The sequence below is a fragment of the Ambystoma mexicanum genome, chromosome 1p (genome assembly GCF_040938575.1).
Source record: "Ambystoma mexicanum isolate Mex_15411 chromosome 1p, UKY_AmexF1_1, whole genome shotgun sequence".
NCBI lineage: Eukaryota > Metazoa > Chordata > Amphibia > Caudata > Ambystomatidae > Ambystoma > Ambystoma mexicanum.
The window spans coordinates 1,120,625,671-1,120,646,459 of record NC_090921.1 but is presented as its reverse complement, the minus strand read 5'-3'; the positions used below and the strand labels follow the sequence as shown (position 1 = coordinate 1,120,646,459).

General features: G+C 42.4%; 1 protein-coding gene across 2 annotated transcripts in view; it reads right to left on the bottom strand.

Annotated features, from left to right (window-relative positions):
• ADCY7 (adenylate cyclase 7) overlaps positions 1-20,789 on the bottom strand; it is a 1,256,803-nt gene that overhangs the window by 844,985 nt on the left and 391,029 nt on the right. Inside the window, exons 3-4 of one of the 2 annotated variants that reach the window (XM_069604769.1) lie at positions 12,856-12,895; positions 11,807-11,948 (exon numbers count right to left, since the gene is read on the bottom strand). The gene's annotated coding sequence lies outside the window, so the exon portion shown is untranslated. The remainder of the gene's footprint in view (positions 1-11,806; positions 11,949-12,855; positions 12,896-20,789) is intronic. The other variant, XM_069604771.1, reaches the window with a different exon arrangement.

The window sequence follows — 20,789 nt, the reverse complement described above, 5'->3', positions numbered from 1 at the left end:
CCTATCCAACTGCATAATACCTCCCACACCCTAAGTTCAATTAACTGTGCCATAACTGCCAGCCCTGAAGTACAAGTATGTCATACCTCCCACCCCAGGAGTCAATCCGAGTATGTCACTCCTTTCCCCTCCACCGAAATTCATCTGAGTGCATTTCTTTTATAGCCACGTAAGCCACCTAAGCAAGTCAGATTTCCCAGCCCTGACATCCATCCAAGTGCATCAGAGTTCCCACTCCTGAAATCTGTCCAAGTGCATAACATTTCCTACCCATGAAATTCATCTAACGGCATCACATGTGGCAGTTGTGATCTTGGTCTCCCTCCTAGTTGCCATTTTTGGATTTTGCCTGGTTTGCCACCACAGTGGTCCTAATTCGTAGGCTTCTCCGGGATTCGTTATGTTGTTTGATATTTTGGTACATGCCCTATTTCTAGCTAGGGGATGTGTTCACTGCCCTGAGGGGAAACCGCAGGAAACGGTTAGTCATTTTCTTCAATACATTACAGGTGTTCGTTATCTACTGAGGAGGGTCTGGTGCATTACTCCTGTTCACTTGTAGGTCCTCAGTGGGGGTACGACTAGGCCAAGAGTTTCCCTTCCCTGATTTTCCTTCTGCTGTTTCCCTTGGGCCTCTTTCCCCGGCCTAGTCGTATTGGGCCTGCCCATTTCTCCTATTTCTTAGTGGTCCCTCTTTAGGGGTAGGGGTGTCTCTGTTTAAGGTCTTTCTTCTCAGTCCTATCCCTCATTTCTCTATTGTTTTCAGACTCCTTTTCCTTTTTCAGTGTTTGGCAAGTTACGAGGTGTGCGGGCGCCGCTCATTCGGTATCATTGGGTTCGGAGCTGAAGAGCCAGGTTTTAAGAAGTTTCCTGAATTTTGTGTGGTTCTCCATATTTTGTATTTCCGTGGGAAAGGAGTTCCGAAGTTTCACGGCTAAGCAGGTGAATGCTGATCCACCCAGTTTTTTCTTTGTGTATTGTTTGGGTTCTAGGTGGATGTTTTCCCAATCTTTGCAATATGCACATTGTTTTGAAAGTTATTCTTTTTTTACCTGGAGGCAGTGTAACATCCTGGTGTGATGTGATATCTTCTGTTGAGTTTAAGGATAAGTCTGGCTGCTGCGTTTTGTATTCGTTGCAGTTTCCTTAGTAGGGAGTCTGGCATTCCAAGGTATCTGCTGTTAGCATAATCTATCCTGGACATGAGGAGGGATAGATTATGATGGGATGAGGCCAGTGTTTTGTGTGTGAATGAGAGGAATTGTAGGATTTTTTTTTAAATTGTTTGTAGGTGAAAGAAGCACTTCTGGATTGTCATATTCATTTGGGGTTCTACTGTTAAGTCTTTGTCCATGATGATTCCAAGGTTTTTTACAGCTGCAGATGGTGTCAGTGGGTTTCACAGTTCTATGGGCCTTGGGATCCGCTGATTGTTTCCTCTATATTGAGGAGTAATCATGATTTCAGTTTTGTATGGGTTAATTTTGAGTTTGTTGATGTTCATCCATTGGTAGAGCTCCATGAGGCACTCTAATAAGGGTGTGTTCTCTTCATGTAAGTCACTGTATTTTAAGATGATTTGTGTATCATCTGCTTAGTTGTAGCATGTTAGTCCGTGTTTTTTTGATGAGGTTGATTAGCAGTGTCATGTAAATGTTGATGTGTATCAGTGATAGTGATGAGAGACTTGGGGTACTCCTCAGGTGGTGTCCGGTGGTGCGGATTTGAAGGGTATTAACCAAATTGTTTCTGTTCTTTCCAAGAGGAAAAATTTGATCCAGAGCAGCGCTGTCAGTGAGCCCTATTTCCTCCAGTCTTTTTATTAGGATGTTGTGGTAGACTGTGTCAAAGCCAGCTGAGGGATCCAGTAATATCAGTGCTGATTTGGTGTTGGAGTCTGCATTCATCTTTAGATCGTCCCATATTGAGACTAGAGCGGTCTCCCTCCTCTCAGGGGTCTGAAACCTACTTCTGCCTGGTCCAGTAAATGGTTATTTTCAACATGCTCCAGAAGTTGTTCATAGATGTAGGTTTCTAATAGTTTTGCCGGGTATGGGATGTCTGAGATTGGTCTGTAGTTTGAGAGGTCTTCCACATCGCCCATTGTGTCCTTGAGCAGAGGTTTGATTTAGACTGTTTTAATTGCTCTTGGTACTCTACCTGTGGTAAGTGATTGTTTGAAGAGGTTTGGGTAGTATTCTGATGCTGTGTCCTGTGCAAGTATTGATTTAGAGATGTCTGGAGGGCAGGGGTCCACTGGGGAAACTGCCTTGTTACTCTTTTTAACCAGGCTTTGTAGTTTTTCTCTTGACATCTGTTGGAAGCAGCACATTTTGTTTTGTGATCCAAGGGTTGGTGGTGGCTGGTGCATTGTTTGGTCAATAGGTCTGCTTTGTATTACATCTGTGTATATTGGTGATTTCCTTCTTGAAGTGATCTGCAAGATCGTCACATAGCTTTTGGGAGGGTACTGGTGAGTTATTGTATCCGGGTTGGTTTCTCATCTCATTTACAATGTTGAATAACTCTCTTTGGGTGTTGGTGACTTTTCTGAACCGTTCGTCGTAGTGCTTCTTTTTTTGCTTTGAGAATTTCAGATTTGTATGATCGAATTTGTAGTCAGTATTTTACACATTTTCCCTGGTCTTAGTTTTTCCTCCAATCGTGTTCTAGTTTGCGGTTAGTTCGTTTCATTGTTTTTAGGTGGAGGTGAACCATCTATCCACTGCTTTCTTCCTTGAGGGGATGAGGCGTTTTTACGGGCAGATGGCATCTGTTGTTTCTGCAATCCATTTCTGAATTAGGTTTGCTTTTCCATCTATGTCTGTCGCATCCAATGATATGGCCGTTGGCTTCGCGGTTCCTAGCTGTTCTTCTAGGTTGCTGTTCTTGGTGGTTTTCCAGTTTCCTTTCCAGACTGGCAGGTATTTTAAGAGGCTTTTCAGATGGGTTTGATGGTATTTGGATCACAAAATGGCTGATGAGGTGGTCATTCCATAGTATTTGGATGGGCGGTGATGATGTGATCAGGTTTTATTTCACGAAGATTGCGTCCAGGGTGTGTCCTGCTGTGTGTGTGTCGCTCCTTTCACCATCTGTCGAAGGTTCATGGTCTCGAGTTGTTTGATTAAGGTTTTCTGCAAGTTGGTGTTCCCTTCTTCGAACCATAAGGTTGAAGTCCCAGAGAATGGTCTGATGGCTAGATTGATGACTGTTTCTATGAAGGTGTCTGTAAAGACGGCGTCGTAGGTTGGAGCCATATAGACAAGTATGAATGTAAGGTTTGACTGTGGGCCCGTGGTAAGTGGATGATGAGGGATTCGCATTTCTGGATGTTTAACGGCTCTGCTTTTTTAAATTGTAGGTGTTCTTTGTATGCTACTGCGAGTCCTCCCCTATTTTTCCTTTCCTGTTCGCTTGTTTGCATTTAAAGTTATTGGTAGGCAGCTGTGTAGTATGACTTTGTAGTTTTCAGCTAGCCAGGTTTCTTTTATGAACAGGATGTCAATTCCCTCATCGCAAAGTAGGTCATAGATCTCCGTTGTGTGTTTGGACATAGATCTGGTGTTGATTAGGTTACAGTGTAGTTTTCTCTTTGTAGTCAATAGATTTTTTCTGGTTTGCATCGTTGGTTGGTTTTGTTAGTGGTTTTCCTTATAATCTTTCGGTTGTTGAGAGTATTCTGTTATCCTTGTTTCGTGGTTGAATAGGTTGGTTAGGAATAGGTTGGTTAGGTTTTTAATTGGGTTCATGGCCATTTCAGGCTCCTCTTCCGATTCAGGCAGGTGTTGCCGGTTCTCTTGGGGTTTGGAGATGTATGGAGTGTGGTTGCAGCGTCTCATCCTTTCAGTTGTTTCTTCCTGTTTCCTATGGGGTCCCGGTATCCTGCTGTTGTGAATGGGAATCTGTTCTGCGAGATATGGTGTAAGGTGGAGTGATTTTAGTCTTGTTTTCTGGGTGGCTCTTATTCCTCGTGGCTGTGTGTATTTTTCTTTTATTTTTTTTAATTGTGTTTGATTTAAAACCTTTACAAATACATTTTTTTAAAAAAACATTCTTCTTTACACATTAAAATACCAAGACAAAAGATACCACACAAATTCGCATAATAAAACAATCCAATCCCTCACATATCAGATACAACTTGACTGAAAAGGACATCTTATCTTTCAATGCACTCCATCAATTTTGAGTCAATGGTCGTTAAAACCGATAATAATTTCAATATTAACTTTGTGCTTTCACCCAGCATACATCTACTCCATAAAGTTTCACGAGACAAGATAGAGTTGGTGATCATATAGTCACCAAACCTGGTATGTCTCAGGTCTTCAAAATATTTGCAATAGATCACTAGGTGTTTAAGAGTCTCAAGTATGGTCATTTCTTTCCAAAATCGACAGGAGCCATTTTTAAATTCAGTTTCACCAGTACCCCATTTACACAAACGTTCATTAGTATAAAACAAATTAAGTTTAAATCTTAGGTAAGAGTTGCGACCCGAGGCTGAAGGGAACTGCAATATGTTTCCTGGTCTCTCACCCATTTTTCTTCTGAACCGGGCATACTCATAGTAAGATCGATAGGACCCAATTCTATCAGCCTGGCAGCTCCAATAGTAAAGGTATAATTTTTGTTTGCAACTAGGAAGACCTAACATTAGATCCTCCTTCAGGATACCAAGAAGACCCATTAGATCATTCATTTTTCCAGCGTATTTTGACAAAGATCACATGCAACCCAAAGCAAGATGCTCTTTCAAGTCTTCATACAATGAATTAGCAGGAGGATTCAGAATGTTCACATAGTTACTCAAAAGTCTCCAATTCCGTTTAGCTGACAATGGAAGAATACCAAGTTCATGCCAAACTATATCATTTGGAACGGATGGAGGAAGCTTTAGCACATTTTTCCAAATACCTCCTTGAAGTGTATCTAAGATGTCGTCTATTTCATATAAACACATATCTAACATGTAGAGAATTGAAGGTTCCACTTTTAGGGTGTAAAATTGAAGAACGGGCAAGAGCGAGAACCCACAGTATTTACCCATTATTAGTCTCATTTGGGAAACAAGGGGTTTAATTTTTTCGCATATTTTATTTCTCCACCAAAACTTTGAAAATGAATTCGAAAGGGGATACCCCAAGTATTTAAATTCTTGAATTGTAGCAATCCGAGTATCTTCCATAAACCAAGTGTAGGAGCAAATCTTTTTATGACCGTCTTTAAACATCAAAATGTGTGATTTGGAATGGTTAATTTTCAAGTTATGGGCATTGGCATAAGAGCTGAAAGCATTAAGTTTGTGCTGTAGGCCGAAAGGAGTTTTGTCAAAAATAAGGATATCATCCGCAAAGCCAATATAGTTTAATTTGGTTCGACCTATTCGAATTGGGTAAATCACTTTGTTTGACCAACATTCCTCAATATCACAGGTATACAAATTGAACAATATGGCTGCTAGAGTACACCCCTGCTTTAGCCCCACTTTAGATGGTATTTGTCCGTTTAGCATACCTTCCTTGTTAAGGCGCACTCTATAAGTGGTGTCAGTATGGAGTAGGTGTATAAGCGCTATTAGATATCCAGGGAAGCCCAACACCTTCATCTTTAGCCACAGGAGGTTCCTTACCACAGTATCAAAAGCAGAGCTCAAGTCAAGAGCAGCCATGTAAACTGCTCCAGAGTGATTATGCTTGGAATTCCACTCAATATGGGCGATAATGGTAGCATTAAGAGTGCATCCCATTTGCTGGCGAAAACCAGTCTGGAATTTAGAAAGAGTGGCATTAGTTTTCATAAATACTTGGAGTTCTTCCAGAATTAGTTGACAAAATACCTTAGAGGACGCGTCGGTTAACGCAATGGGGCAAAAGTTACTGGGGTCATCAATAGGGCCTTGTTTGTATATAGGTATAATATTAGCAGAGCACCATGAGCTCGGAATAGTTTGGGAAGTAAATACTGCATCACATTTTTTTTCAAGATCATGGCCCACAACTGTATATCTGATCTATAGAGACAAGCTGGGATACCATCAGGCCCCATGGCCCTACAGGGATTAGATTTCTTAATGGCCCGTGAAATATCATCTAAGCTCCAAGGGGAGCACATAGGTATATTATTCTGGGTCACTAGATAAGGATAATTTAGAAACGTTATGGGTAATTCATATTTCTGCCTGAAGTAGCTGACCCACTGATCAGCTGAGATAGCATTTTCTTTCAACCCTTCATTGTTACCATTTCTCATTCTTAACAAAGCCCAAATTTTACGTGCATCTCTTTTCAAGATGTGATAAATCATATTATAGTTGTCATTCATGTAAAGATGCGTTTTTAGGTTTTTCACAGCAATTTTATGTGTAGCTAAAATGTTTTTTCTTTGCATGAAATATTGTTTTGGATCAAGCAACAACCTAGATAATCTATGTAACTTATAATTTCTGGTCTTCTTCAGTTGGTAAATTTCAATATTAAATTTGTGTCAGTGTGGTTTAACGACCGGCGGCGGTTTTCTATACTTAGACATTTCCAGCAGATGGAATTCGATCATTTTAGAGATATACTGATCAACACCTGCAGGGTCCTGGAGAGAATCATTCAGACATATGATCAACCCCAAATCAACTCTAATACGCTCCGTAAGTTGATAACATACCGAGGGATTCCATCTGACCGTTAAACCTGGGCGATCATTCTCTACCAACTTTAGATGGTGAGATGGGGTAAAACCCCAACCCTCTAATTTCAATTGTATTGAAATAGCATTATGATCACCAAATCCCAAATTCTTGATATTCACACTGTCCGATAAGAGGCAGGTTTTCGAGGATGTAAAAAAATGGTCAATGTGTGAATACAAACCTCCCCTAGACCAAGTGTATGTATAGTACACTGAATTAGTAGGAATTACCTGAATGCACCAGTTAAGAAAAAACTCTATCCATTTCAACCCGTTCCTAGCCGAACTAGGGGCAATAGGAAAGGGTTGGTATCCCGGACAAAGCTTTTGCCTTAAGCATGAAGAGTTGAAATCGCCACCAACCACTACACTAACCTCATTGTGTCGAGAAAAAACACCTTCTAAGATAGCATCCAGAATGTCGGTGAATTCATTAAATGTTATCGTCAATCTATTCCAATAGATGCACAACAGGATGAGGAATTTGCCTTGCGGAGAAACCGGTGCTAATTCTATGGCTAACACATTCGGATCCTTATAGACAAGTTCCGTTAGATATTTACAAGCATTACTTATTAAAATTGCAAGACCACCCAACGGTCTACCCTTTTCTCCTTGGATTGCAGGTTGGGAGTAACAAACAAAACCATCAAACGACAGCTGGGAGGCATGCATTGTCTCTTGTAATAGCAATATAGCCGGAGGTTCACATGGGTTGGTGGATCCCCACCATCTTTTCAGGTTAGCCAACCCACAACAGTACCATGACAAACATTCAATTGATTGTAAGTTAGCAGGGCTAGGGTGGCACCACCGATACAGTTGCCGATGTAGAATGAGGTAGTGTATTTAAACCTGATAATACAGCAGCCATTGCTAATAACTGTTTAACCAGATCACCACTGATTTGGGGAGGCTGCATTAGCATCGTATTATGGTCACTGGTGACTGTGGAAACAGTAGGTTTATCAAGGAAAATTCTAGCATCAGAATCAGACTGTAATAAAAAGGGGGTCAATCCAATGAATTCAAAGTTTTCTTTTTGTTCCCAAACAAGTTTCATAATAAGTCTGGAATAGAATCCACATGTCATCCTGTTATTGTATCTGTTAGCTAGTCTTACCCAATCAATATCATCTGATACTATGGTTCTCAGGCAGGGTATTGTGTGAAACGCTTTTAGGAGGGATGACCGATTCAAAGTTCATTTGCCGTTAATATTGGGGTCACTTTCCCAACCAAGTATGTACGGTGGATCAAGAATGGACTCAAACTCATTGTTGTCCGCTTTGGGGCTGCTATTAGAACAACCCGCCACATTTAGATCAACCAATTCAGTTGTTGCTATAGCTTCATTTTCTTTACAGGGCATAACTTTAGGCGGTGAAGGCATAGGCCCTATGTCAACTTTTAAGACCTTTGAACCTTCCAGACATCTTAATGGATCCCTCCCCAATACACCCAATATCCATGGCTCAGCAGAAGAGCCATCTAGTGGGTCATTGTCAGCAGGCTGAGAGATACAAGCCCTGGGTATCGTAACCTTACTTTTCCCTTTGCAGACAGAAGTTTGTTTATGGCTTATCGGGTAGAATTGAGAGAGCGACATTTGTAACCCCCCCCCCAGAGATGTCTGAGGGGGGTAGACTGGATTGGGGGTTCGTGGAACAATCAATCCTCCCCCCAGTCCTTTTTACATTAACAATTTCCTGGATACTCTTTTGTTTTTTATCCCCATTTGTTTTTTCTTTGCTTTTATTAGGGGGCTTGATATCAAGTAACAGTCTTGATTCGTCATCAAGTTGAGAAAGATTAATCCCTGCGTCGTTCTCAGGTATGACCAGCATAGCTTGTGTTTGGGCATTTAGCGCGGCCTTCCCATGTTTCTTTGCCAAGGCCGACGCTTTAGCTTTCCTTTTCAAAGCCCTGCCAGCTTGCCTTTTTTCCCTTCGGGTTAGAACTGTTATAGGTTTCAGTGGGAGATCACCGTCAATAGATTCGGACATTTTTGGGTCTCCCATCATGGAACATTCACCCCCTAGATCAATTAAATCCATCAGCTGGGAAGGGCTATCAGGACTGGGATTTGTTCATGAATTCAACCCCGGTGACAGCAGGAGAGATCACTGCTTGAGATGCAAAAGTCTCTGTATTCATTTTATCCAGATGATACTCAATTTTTTGAACAGTGGACAGAACTTTACACAAGTCATCAACAATAACATCAGTCTGTGTACAGGTTGAGATAAAAGATAAAAGATCTGGGGATAACAGTACTGGCATAAGAGCATATTTTCTGCGTAGGTATGTTAAATATGCCATCAAATTGAATGGCACTATCCACCATATCCTTTTTCTTGGGTAGTCTATTAGTTAGAGTAGCCACCGCGTCACAAGTGAACAGTAAGCCTTCAATTCTGTTAGTTTTGTTAAATAAGTCAGCGATAGCTTCTCTCATGATTCCTATTTCATAGTGGGAGCGCTCATGACCCTTATCCAGTAAGTTGAGAATTCTTGATAAGACTGGGAAATCAGGACTTAGAGATGGTGCATCAAGTGTGATGCTCTCAGAACGGACATCATTATTAGAGGCATCTTTATCTTTTCCAATCAAACTAGATTGGAATTCTTTAATATCAAGGTTCATCCGGTCATTTAGTGCAGTTTGAGCACTAGAAGCTTTAGGTGAACTAACCATGGGTTTATTTAAGGATTCATTTGATTCAAAATCCATTTCCCAGGTCAGTTTGACAGTTTCACCACTCAATGTGTCAGAATTGCTAATGGGAACAGGTTTACTTCTAGTACTCAACATGAAAACATCTTCTCTCCTGACCAATTTCTGATTTACAGGAGTTGAAGGTCCAAGAGAGAGACGAATATGTTTGCTTAGCTCTGCTTCAATGGTGGGACCCATTACTGAGCAATCAACTGTTTCTTCTTTATAGGAGATGTTGGAGATACTGTATAGTCCTATATCAGTACTTTGTTTCAAGTCAATTGCAGGGGAATTACTTGGAGCACTATTATTTAGATCCTTAAGCTCAAATTTAGTGTTTCTCACTGAACGATCAGCCCTATAACCAGAGCAGTGTATCATAGCATTAATATCAAATTTGGGAGCAACCCCCATTTCGTTGAATACCCTGGTTTTTAGGGCTGCTGGAGTGCACTCATCAGCCCCTGCACCATCTATTGACATCGTAGCTTGGTGTACCGATGCGGCCATAAGATCAACAGACGTTGCCTCACTCTCAAAAGAGCCCGGTGTAGATAACATAGAAGCTTGTGGAATAAGTGGAGCCACAAACTCAGCGGACATATCCTCGCTCACAGCGGGGCCAGGTATTATAGATACCGGTTCTAGAAGCTTCTGACCACTTCGCAAGCCATTAACCATACTGCGACTTATGTGTTAAATATACAGCAAGAAAATAGCTCTGAACACACTTGCTCTAGGTGGCTAAAATAGAGCAAACGATCCCTGTGAATATATCCCAGCTAAACAAGTGAATCTCCAGAATTACACACAGGTATGTACAAAATTGTGCACCAATGTTGACCATGAAATACTATATTTAACGGAACATGTCTCAATCGACAATTTCGCCCCTTACCCCGCCGCACAGCCGAACAGCAAAACAGCACTTGCAGTGCACTTCCGGGGTGCACGCGCGGCTGGCTGTGTGTACTGATGATGATCTGGAATTTGTCATGGTAGGGGTCTGTTGTGGTTCCCTTTCGGATTTCCTTTCTTGTTGTTTTCTCTTACGTCGACTGATTCTCTGATGTGGCATGGTCTTGTCTTCTGGTATTTTTCAGGTTTCCTCATGGTTGCAAGTGGCTTCCCGTGATCTGAGGTGATTTGGTTGCTGTCTCACGGTTGTGAGTGGCTTCCTGTAATCTGGGGTTATTTCCTTATTGCCTCATGGTTGCAGGTGCCTTCTGGTTATCTGGGGCTATTTAGGGTTATAGGGGTGTAGGCCATCCAGTGTTGATTATTCTGTGCTTCTGTCTGCCTTGTGGTTGTCCGCCTTCTTGGTTTTGGGTTTCCTTCAGTGGTGGTTTCCTGAGGAGTTTTCTTTCCGTGGGTAAAGCAGGGGGGTGTTGAGAGTGCCATTGTCGGGTCAGTGGTTGGTGGTGGTCTCGTGCTGTGTGTGGTCTTGATGGGTTGGGTTTGGGTAGTTGCCTGGAGAGCTGGTAGATGATGGGTAGGACTTGGTGTGGGTCCTGGTTTCTAACCTTGGGGTAGTTTTATCTCACTAGTCTGATTCTGTGTTCTGTTCTTCTTATGGTTGTTGAGGTTCCTGGTGGGATTCCTACCTTTCTGTAATTGTTGAAAGTTTGTTCCTGTCTTTTGTCTAGGTGTGAAATATGGCTAACTAACGCAGTTGATCTGAAATCAAGTAGGGCTAAAACACAATTTGCCTAAGTGTGGAATATGGTTTACTAACGCAATTTTGGCCAAGCGCAAGATACAATTAGCTCACACAATCTGCTCAAGTGCGAGATATGGCTAACTGACCCAATTGGTCTAAGATTCAAATCAAATAGGTTTAGCACACAATTAACCTAGATGTGAGATATGGCTAATTAGCCCAATTAGCCTAAAATGTAGTAATACCTGAGTTTAGGGCACCTGGATAGAAGGATAGAAGGATAGTGCCCTAGAACAGGGACACAACAATAAGTGCAGTAACACTTAAACATGTGGTTTGGAAAGAAATCAGCCTCAATGCGAGGTATGGCTAACTAAGCACAATCGGGCTAAATCCAGGATATGGTTAATTAAACACAACCAGCTTAAATGTGAGATATGAATAACTAAGCACAATCTGGCTAAATGCGAGATATGGCTAACTGAGGACAATCAGGCTAAATGCGGGATATGGTTAAACACAATCAGGCTAAATGCGGGATATGGTTAAATAAGCACAATCAGGCTAAATGCAGGATATAGCGAACTGAGCACAATCAGGCTAAATGCAAGATAAAAATACTATACAAACTGTGGGCTAGACACATCAGACAACTAGCTAATAGAGAATAAGATGAAATTAGATTGGTCAATTTAATGGGGAGAAGTAATTGCTGCACCCCCTTCCCGAACCACACTTACCTTGTCAGTAGCTGCTGGTGGACAGCTGCAGGCCCCAGAGGCTAACACGGTTTGGAGCTGTTTATGCCGGAGCTGAAACGGGCAGGGGCTGCTCTGGTTGGGTGTTCTCTACTGGGTCTCTCAAGCCAATGGGAGCAGGGGCCTGGGCAGGAGGAGGGTGGATGAAGGTAAATCAGGAAGTGGGCCAGGGAAACGGTACACAAGGCGCACGAGGTGCAGAGGCAAAAAGGGAGGCAATTTACTATTAGGATGGGGGTCATGCAGCACAAACGGCACAAGCTCACATACCGCACTGGACCTAAAGTGGCAGGGGAGCCAGAAAGCTGGTCCAAGACCCTCGTTGTTGCGAGGCCGCTACCAAGGCCAATGGGAGCAGGGGCCTGGGCAGGAGGAGGGTGGATGATGGGCAATCAGGAAGTGGGTCAGGGAAACGGCGCACGAGGTGCAGAGGCAAAAAGGGAGGCAAATTACTGTTAGGATGGGAGTCGGCCCGCACAAAGGGCACAAGCTCACCTGCCGCAATGGAGCCATTATAGAATACCCCCATTATTATTTGGGGTATTTAGTGGGCACAAATCTAGCTTCAGGAAGCAGCAGAGCGCTGTACGTGGGCAGAGATTGCAGGTACACATTAGATGGTGACAGGAGAGAACACACCTTTCAACACGACATTTATGTCCGGCTAACCATTCAGGGAAGCAGAGAGTGGCTGCCATTTCCAGCTAGTGGGGAACATGTAACACTGCAGGGAGGGAGTGTGGGGGAAAGAGGGGTGTGTGATGGGGAGGGGGGTGTAAGGAGAGTGGAGAAGGTGCCCCTTTTAGAGAGTGTTTTTTATTTATTTTCTTAACTGCATGGTCCAGGGAGCACGTCTGATGTGGAGGGGTGAGGTTCTACTAAAAGCAGCATAAACCTATGCGACACTTGTGTGACATTTTGAAGTGTGTTGTGTGGACATCGTCACATAATTCATTTTTAGACACAAAAGGGGAACTTGTCAAGAGACATCTAAGGTACTAAAAGGAATATTATAAAGCCATCTTCCCTACCTCCGCTCCTCAGGTGGCTGTCCTCGTTCAGCAAAACCTCCTTAAAAAAAGAAAAGGCAAAGTTAGATCTTGTTGTCCTCACACGGATGTAAAGGGCTTTTCGGCATCGATCATTTGGCGACATGGAATGGCACACGCTTTCTGGTGAGCCTGCATGCAGACCAAAGCACTTGCGCGCTGTGCCACTTCCCCATTTCACAATAACTTTCAACATCCTGAGTGAAAACCCGAGGCCTTCTCGTCTGCCTCGCTGTGTCGGTAATATTCACAAAACCAATTCTCCACAGCCGATCTCGGCCAGTGTGCCGACATGCTACTATTCAGTGCAGTTATGATCCAAGGACTTCTAGTCTGTCCCAATTGCTATATGAAAGCATGTAAGTTTCGGTAGTGAAAGGGTTAAGAGAGAAAGAGACGCTGCTCTTCGCAGCAGGATGTTAGTAAACTATTTAAAACAGAAAAAGAACCTCATTTAAAAAGAAAGTACATCCCAACTCTGTGCACCAGGCCTCTATAAATGTGGCTTTCCAGATGTTTTGGATTACAACCCCCCCATCAAACTTAGCGACCCGAGCCAATGGTGAGGGATCATGCAAGTTGTAGTCTGAAGAGCCACAGGCTGCCGACCCCACATTTTGCTTCATGGCCGTCTGCCTTGTGCATAGCTGCCAAGTTGCCCTGTGTCAGGCAACAAAACTACAAGTCCCACAATGCAATGGAAAAACAGGATTGGCTCTAGGAGTCACACGTGACACAGGGCAACCTGGCAGCTAGGACTATGTAACCTTAATTGTGGATGCTCTTTCTTCTTGCTGGGGTACACATGGAAGCTGATGATTGCAAAAGATTGGCAAACTGGTGCTGGCAAAGAGAGAGATTTGCCTGAAAAAATCATAACAGTTTTGGCAGAATGGTACCGCAAATAAAGGTTGCATTGATGACAAAAATGTTGAGCAAACTGAATCCCAGGTTAATGGCAGCTACGAGACATGCTCATCTAAAGAGAGTGTGGGGAAAACTTGAAAAAAACAAATCTATTAGGGCCAATTCACAAAGCTTTTTCCTGGCGTAAACGTGACGTAAAGAAAAAGTTCTCATGCTGCCCTTAGGGCAGCGCCACCCGGACGATCGCCTGGTGCAACATTTGCCCCGCGTCACGCCAGCTCATGCGGGTCTTTCAAGGTCGCCCCTGAGCTGGCATGATGAGGGCTTGGCGAGCGCAGTATTGAGATTAAATATGCCCGCTCTTGTGCTGCGTGGGGCTTTCCAGCATATATTGGACCCTAGCCACAAAGCAGCTCAGACAAGACCCGCCATACACTTATGAGAAAGTCACAGAAACATGAATATTTTAAGCATTTGAACTTTACTACTGGACCTAAACAGGCGGATGTGCCCAGGGAAGGTTCTGGTTAAGGCCAGCAGAGCACATTGCAGAAATTAGGAACACGCCAGGGTTCGAAATTGCTGGAATCTGGGAGTGATTTAGCTCCTGCCTGTAGCTTAGGAGAACCTGGTTAGCATGACACCAACTGCTACCAGGAGCTACCTTTGGCTCCCTAAGCCAATTGGTGCGACGGAAACATTGCAATGTGATGTTATCTTTGTGTATAAAGAAGCATTAGAAACATCTAGAAGACATTTAAAGCTGAATTAATTGTATATGCTGGACAAAAAGGTAAAGTTTGCATCTCAAGTGGAAGTTACATTTGTGGCATGCTATGACTAGCCCCTGGTTCCCCAGTGTAACTCCTACCTACTGTAGTGAATCCTGCAGAGTCCTCACAGAAACCATACCTAAAGTCTCCTCCCAGGTGGACAGGGGAAGGCAGCTGCTACCTGATCCTATCCCTGGGGTTGCTATTAGCTGGGAAGATCACCTGGGAGGAGAAGGGCCCCAAAGGAATAGGAGGACTCCATTGGGTGAGACGCATTATTTGTCTCCCTCAGAGAAAGAGATGCCAGAATATGCAATGGCCTGTTGTCAGAGTGAGATTTCTTGTTCTAAAGCTATTCATCCAGAGGGTCGCAAAACCTGTCCTAAACAATCATTTATCAGGCCTAAAGTTCGCTCTCAGAAAGTTGCCCACATCTATAATGGTAAGAAGTCGTGTAGTCAACATGAGGAAGTTAAGCATAGGCCTCTTAAATTCCGATAGAGCTAGAACTCCTTTGATTCCAAAACAATAATTGACTCCTTTTAAATTTCCTCCTGAAAACATGGTCAATAATGGGAGTGAAGTAAAGTAAATCCATTTAAACATAATGTGCAGAGAGAAAATAACTAATTGCAACATTGGGGGCTTCAAGTCCCACAATGCCCAAAGTACTATGACAAGGAAGAGGGATTTGGAGGAACTAGACTGCAACCTGCAGTCTAGTGATTTCAATGAACCACACCTGAGAGGCACTAGGGAGCATAAAGGGCACCCTCTGGTGCAGACCATAGGAAGTGGCAGGAAGAGAAGCAGCAGGTGGAGTAATGGTGGACAATCCACGTTGCAGTGGCAGCAGAGGTTGCAGGGAAGTCGAGACTCCAGAGCCACCACTTTGGGTGAAGCGGATGCCGGCTCCATGAGGGTCTCTGCCCTTCGAGACCTTGTATGCAGAGGATGCGCGGTGGGAGCATTGTTTTGAAAAGCTTTCCCCCTGAGGACCTGGTATGCAGAGGTTGCGCGGCGAGAAGCATTTATTTTAAACATTCCCCTCCCCCCCCCCAAGTAACGTGGGCTCCGGTGGCAGGCGATCACCGGAGTGATCTTGGAGTGAGGACCGCTCCTCTTCCAACTGGCGTGAGCTGTGGGAACTAGCAAGCAGTATCTTACCTGGTAACAGCAAGCAAAGGAAGTAGAAGACACAAAGGCAGCAGAGGGAGCGGACGCGTATGCAGCACCCAGTGAGTACACTAGTTCTATGTGGTACTGGAACGCTCCGTAATCACCTGCTAGACCGTGTTAACAATATTGAATACTGAACTAATCTAAACAAGCAGAAATGGCAGACTCAGAATAACTTTGCATACCAATCTGATGCTTACAAGCTAAAGTGGCAGAATAAAAACATTGGGGTCAATTGTAATTTAAGTTAACAAAACCCACCATTGCCAAAGCCAAGAGAGAGCAATATTACAACACAGTACCAACAAACAATATTGCCAAAACCTAAAGAGGGCAATTAAGAAACAGACCAATGATAAACCCTAATGTCACAGAGAGGCAGGGGCAATAGTTTATAAAGACCCAACCAAGCATTATCTAAGCCAAAGAGGAGCCAGTTTGATAAAAAAAAACATTATCTGCGTTTGGTTGATGTAAGAGTGGGAAAACAAGCGTGGCAGAAGAGCTCCCATCCTGATAGCCAGCATTCAGGAGGAGGGGAGCATAATCTGCCTTGCAGGTGGCAATCCCAAGGGCGGAACAGACAACATCAATGTGGTTTATGTTTTCCCAGAAAACGTAGCCTGTACTGAAGTTGTTGATAGTGATACTGTTGAAATCCAAAAGACTTTGGTGTGGCAGAAGAGCACCCTTTCTGATAAAGAGTATTCAGAAGGAGAGGAGCATAATCTGCATTGAATGCGCCATAAACAGCACCAATGTGTTTCATGTCTGTCTAGAAGAAGTGTTCAATACTGAATTTGTTAAAAGTCCAAAAAAACATGACTAAGTTGTTTGAAGCAAACTTTACCACAGAGGTACTTGCAGTAGAGTTGGAAGCTTTTTGTCCTGGCAGGCGAGTGTACCAGGGCAAGGGACCTTTTAGTGGTAGACCTGGCAGGTGAGTGGACCAGGTGAAGATATTGAAGTATTGTGTTGTGGTTAAAGACTGTGGAGAAGAAGAAGTGGCAAGGCCACTACATAATATTGTGAATCACTGTGGAAACATCCTGACAAACCATTCTGTTGCTATTAAGTAACAGTGAAGGTGTTTTTGGTTCTCAAGAAGACGTTGTGTTGAACTCTTATTACAAGTGGAGAAAAAATGATTGGTTATTTGATTTGAACTGTTGGAAAGTTCCATTGAGAGATTTTTGGCGCAAGACGAACATTATCACCAGAACTGTGTTGAAAACCGGAACTTTCCTATTTTTGGACTGTTGTTATAAATTCCTGCTTTTAATCTGGGGTAGGGAACATTGCCCAGGTCACAAGGAGAAACAGTTATTAAGTTTATGTTTGATATAACTGTGGTTTTGTTTTGAATTGCCATATATTCTCTTCAAGTGTGTGTTGTATGTATAAGTGTGAGGGACAGATTCCTTTTATTAGAGTGTTTCCTTTAGTTATTTTGATAGGCAGAGAAATCCTCCTTAGGATAGGGATAGTGAGAAGTTTATCAAACCCTTTAAAGTTAATAAAATTGCATCTTTTGAAAAACCTTTACAAAGTTATCTGCCTCACATTTCTGACCCCTCACTACTGGCTGATTCCCAGGAGCCGGTTTTAGCTCCTACTCATAAAATCTTAATTTTGACCCCTGCACAGGTACATCTGCAAATGCATTACCCACACACATTTTTTTTAATCATGAATTGATCAACAAAAGTTGGTCTTACATAAACATATACAAGTTAAACATTTAGACATTTAAAACATTATATCAACATAATATTCATGCATCAATTCACAAATTAAATACTTAATTTCACATTTTAATGAATTAAAATGAATAAAATAAAAGTAAATACACACCACTTTTCAACTATAGACCATTCCTAAAGAAACTGTAACCCTTTTCATTGTTCGTTTACAGGAACTATGCCTATGGCTCCCAGATGTTTCACCAAGGAGATTGTAATTGCCACCTCGTATCCCCCCTTTTATAAATCACTAATATCACTGTTTTTGCCATGAGCATTATATTAGTCATTCCTGCATTATGTTGTTAAATAATGAATGCATAATGGAGGCCCAAAGGGGAGGGTTACTATTTTAGAAGTGCATTGCTCAGCCCATTCGTACCACATGCAGATGAATTAGATGCTGTTCTTATACGATGTTCGTTGTTCTCAGCAGAAAGAGAAAGAGACCACTCACAGTCCGACTGTAAAATTGTTGTTACACTATCATAAGGCCTATAATAATAATAATAATAATAATAATAATAATAATAATAATAAATCTTCATTGTGATTTAGTTTACTTAAGAACTTTTACATAACGTTCAACTTTACACAATGTTCAATATATCATCAGACAATTAATAGAACATGGACAATCAAACATACATAATACCTATAGGTCTCGATGTAGCAAAGCTCATTAAAACAGATATTTTAGAGCAAACATTTATAGAAGCTCAGTGGCTAATAAGATAACACATGACAATGAATCAATATCCACTATCCAGCAATGTTCCAGCAGTATCATCTTCTGTACTATCATAAGGCTATATAGATGGGCAGTATGAGCGCCCCAGTCACTCACTGCATAAGTGTGCATATCTTCCTGCAAGCTTATTGCAGCATTCACTATAGCCCAGAAATGATTTGAATTGTTTGTGACAATAGTCTGTAGCATCATTTACCCCCTCCCTTTGCTTTTTTTTCGAATTTCATTGCGCAAAGCCAGGTTTTATTGGAAGATTTAGATGTTCTTACTGCCAGCGAGTATTCCAATTCGTTTGCAAAATGATGACCATTTAGCCCTCTAGGTTATGCCCTCAGTAGTCTCTTTCTCTCCTAAATGTGGGCATCATAACAAATGTGTCTGGGCTTCCCAACAAAAGGACGCTGTGGGGAAGCATTAGTACATTCGATAAGGAATTGTCCACATTACTGTAGTCCGCAAATGCCACCACTCCTTTAACACATTTTACTTTGTTGCCTACACTCCTAACTAGTTTGTGACCCTTACTATGGAAAACTAAGCTGGCAAAATTGCCTTCCATTTTAGTTGCTTTTACAAAATTAGGGAAAATAGTTTTTAATGGGTAGTGATCACTCTGTGATTTCTCCATAACAGCCAGTAATTCACTGTCATTATAGAGTGTTTGACTAAGAGATAGGTAGTTCAAGTGGGCACCTACTTGATTGCCTTACCAAGTCAGTTTTGTTGGTACATCCCCCTCTAGGTCTCATTTGCTATCCTCAGATGTTGTGTCTGGAAGAAATTCAGCCATATTTCCCAATTGTTCCTACTCGTAGCAGATCTCTGTGTAGGGCAAGTGTTATGGATACCGATATATCCCTGCAATCTGCGTTCAAATTCCCTGCCAACATCAAGTTCATCTGTGATTCAGTTGCCCTAATTTGATCGCAAATATCTGTGAGCTGCATTAGAAATATAGCCAGATCAGAGCTCACAGCATTCCAATACACATTTAGCAAGTGCAAAGGCTTAGATCTCCCCTCCATCCCAAGATTTATTTTTATCACTAAAATTCCCCATATGGAATCGGAAAAATCTCTGCTTTTGAACAAGAGATTTTATTTGTGAGGATAACCAGTCCGCCCGAAGGGCCACCTCCCTCACTTGGGGTTGCCAGTTGTTGTGAAACAGTTAAACTGCCGATGTATGTATGGATAAGCAACCAGGTTTCTTGTCGAAAGATTACATTGTTGTCACAAATACAATTGGTCATCCCTATTACTATGATCCCTGGTATTCCAATTCAAAAAGCTTAGTTTCCCAAAAGATGGAGCAACACTAAAGGCCCATCCCTCGGTCACCTAGTTTCTTAAAGGTTGGGGCAAAACTAGCGAGCAACCAACACTAGCCTGGGGCACCATCTGGGGCAATGAGAATTGATGGGGATTAAAGATGTGCAAAGCGCTCACCCGTTTGTTGTGTATTACAGGTGATAGTTAGCACATGTTTTCCTACACACTCTATGGTATCAGAATTCTGCGAACAAATATATGCAGCCAAATTTTCTTGACAGAGTCATCTTATAACCCATCTGATTCAATAAATCCGTTTCCCTCAGTAACATTGTTGCCACAATTTTTGATGATATTGTGAGATGAACCAAGTCTGTGCATTTGTTAACCGGAAAATGCACCAAGTCAATATCTGCTGTAGTTATCAGGCGTAAACATGGAATTTCATGCAGCAACTGTAAAACTGTTTGTTGAGAATAGCTGGTGCATCTGTTTCCAGCTTACATGTGGCAACTTGAATATTTAAAGAGTCTTCAAGTTTTCTTTATTTAGTTGGCACTGAAACAGAGTTCTGTGTTATCGTTGCGTCAGAACAAGGCAGAGCTTTCACAGTTTTTTTCAAAAAGAAGTCATCAAATTTCGGAATAGACGGACATTGAAGAGGGCCCCCAATCGGTAAGTCTAATAGGATCTGCACAGAACCCCAATGATTAGGTGCCACATGTTTTGAACTTGAATATAGGGCATCTCCTCCTCCACTGAGATAACTGTGTCCCCGTTGACTGATGGACTCTGCTCATCGTTGGATTCAGGCACTTGGAAACCGATGGAGACGCCAGTAATTTGTCCTGAACGGGGACCTGTCTCCCACACTGTGCCTGGGGAAAAACAGACCCACTCTGATTGAATGGAAGAAGTGTGTTAGTTTGCTTTCCAAAGTTAGTTAAAGGGTGCTGGTACTTCACTTTGTTTTTGTATTGGTCCCATGTACGATGTGCCAATAGACACAGACCTATTGGAGTAGTCCAAGTTGAACATGTAACACGTGTACATCCAACAGCAGATCCAGCCACGCATACTTCCTGTACACGCGGTAGTACAGAATCAGGGCCAGCATCATTTGCCGGTACCACATTTGCAATATTCCTGCAGTTGACACATCAATGGTATAGCTCTTTAAAGGCCCAAGTTTTAATGCCAGAGAAATAACCCCTGCAGAGCTTTCCACTTCAGCATACTCTTCAGGTACAATGGCCAATATTGGCACAGGCACTGCGATTTCTGTAGCAAAAGTTCTCTGACCTGGATGTAGCGACAGAAGGAGGATATTTTG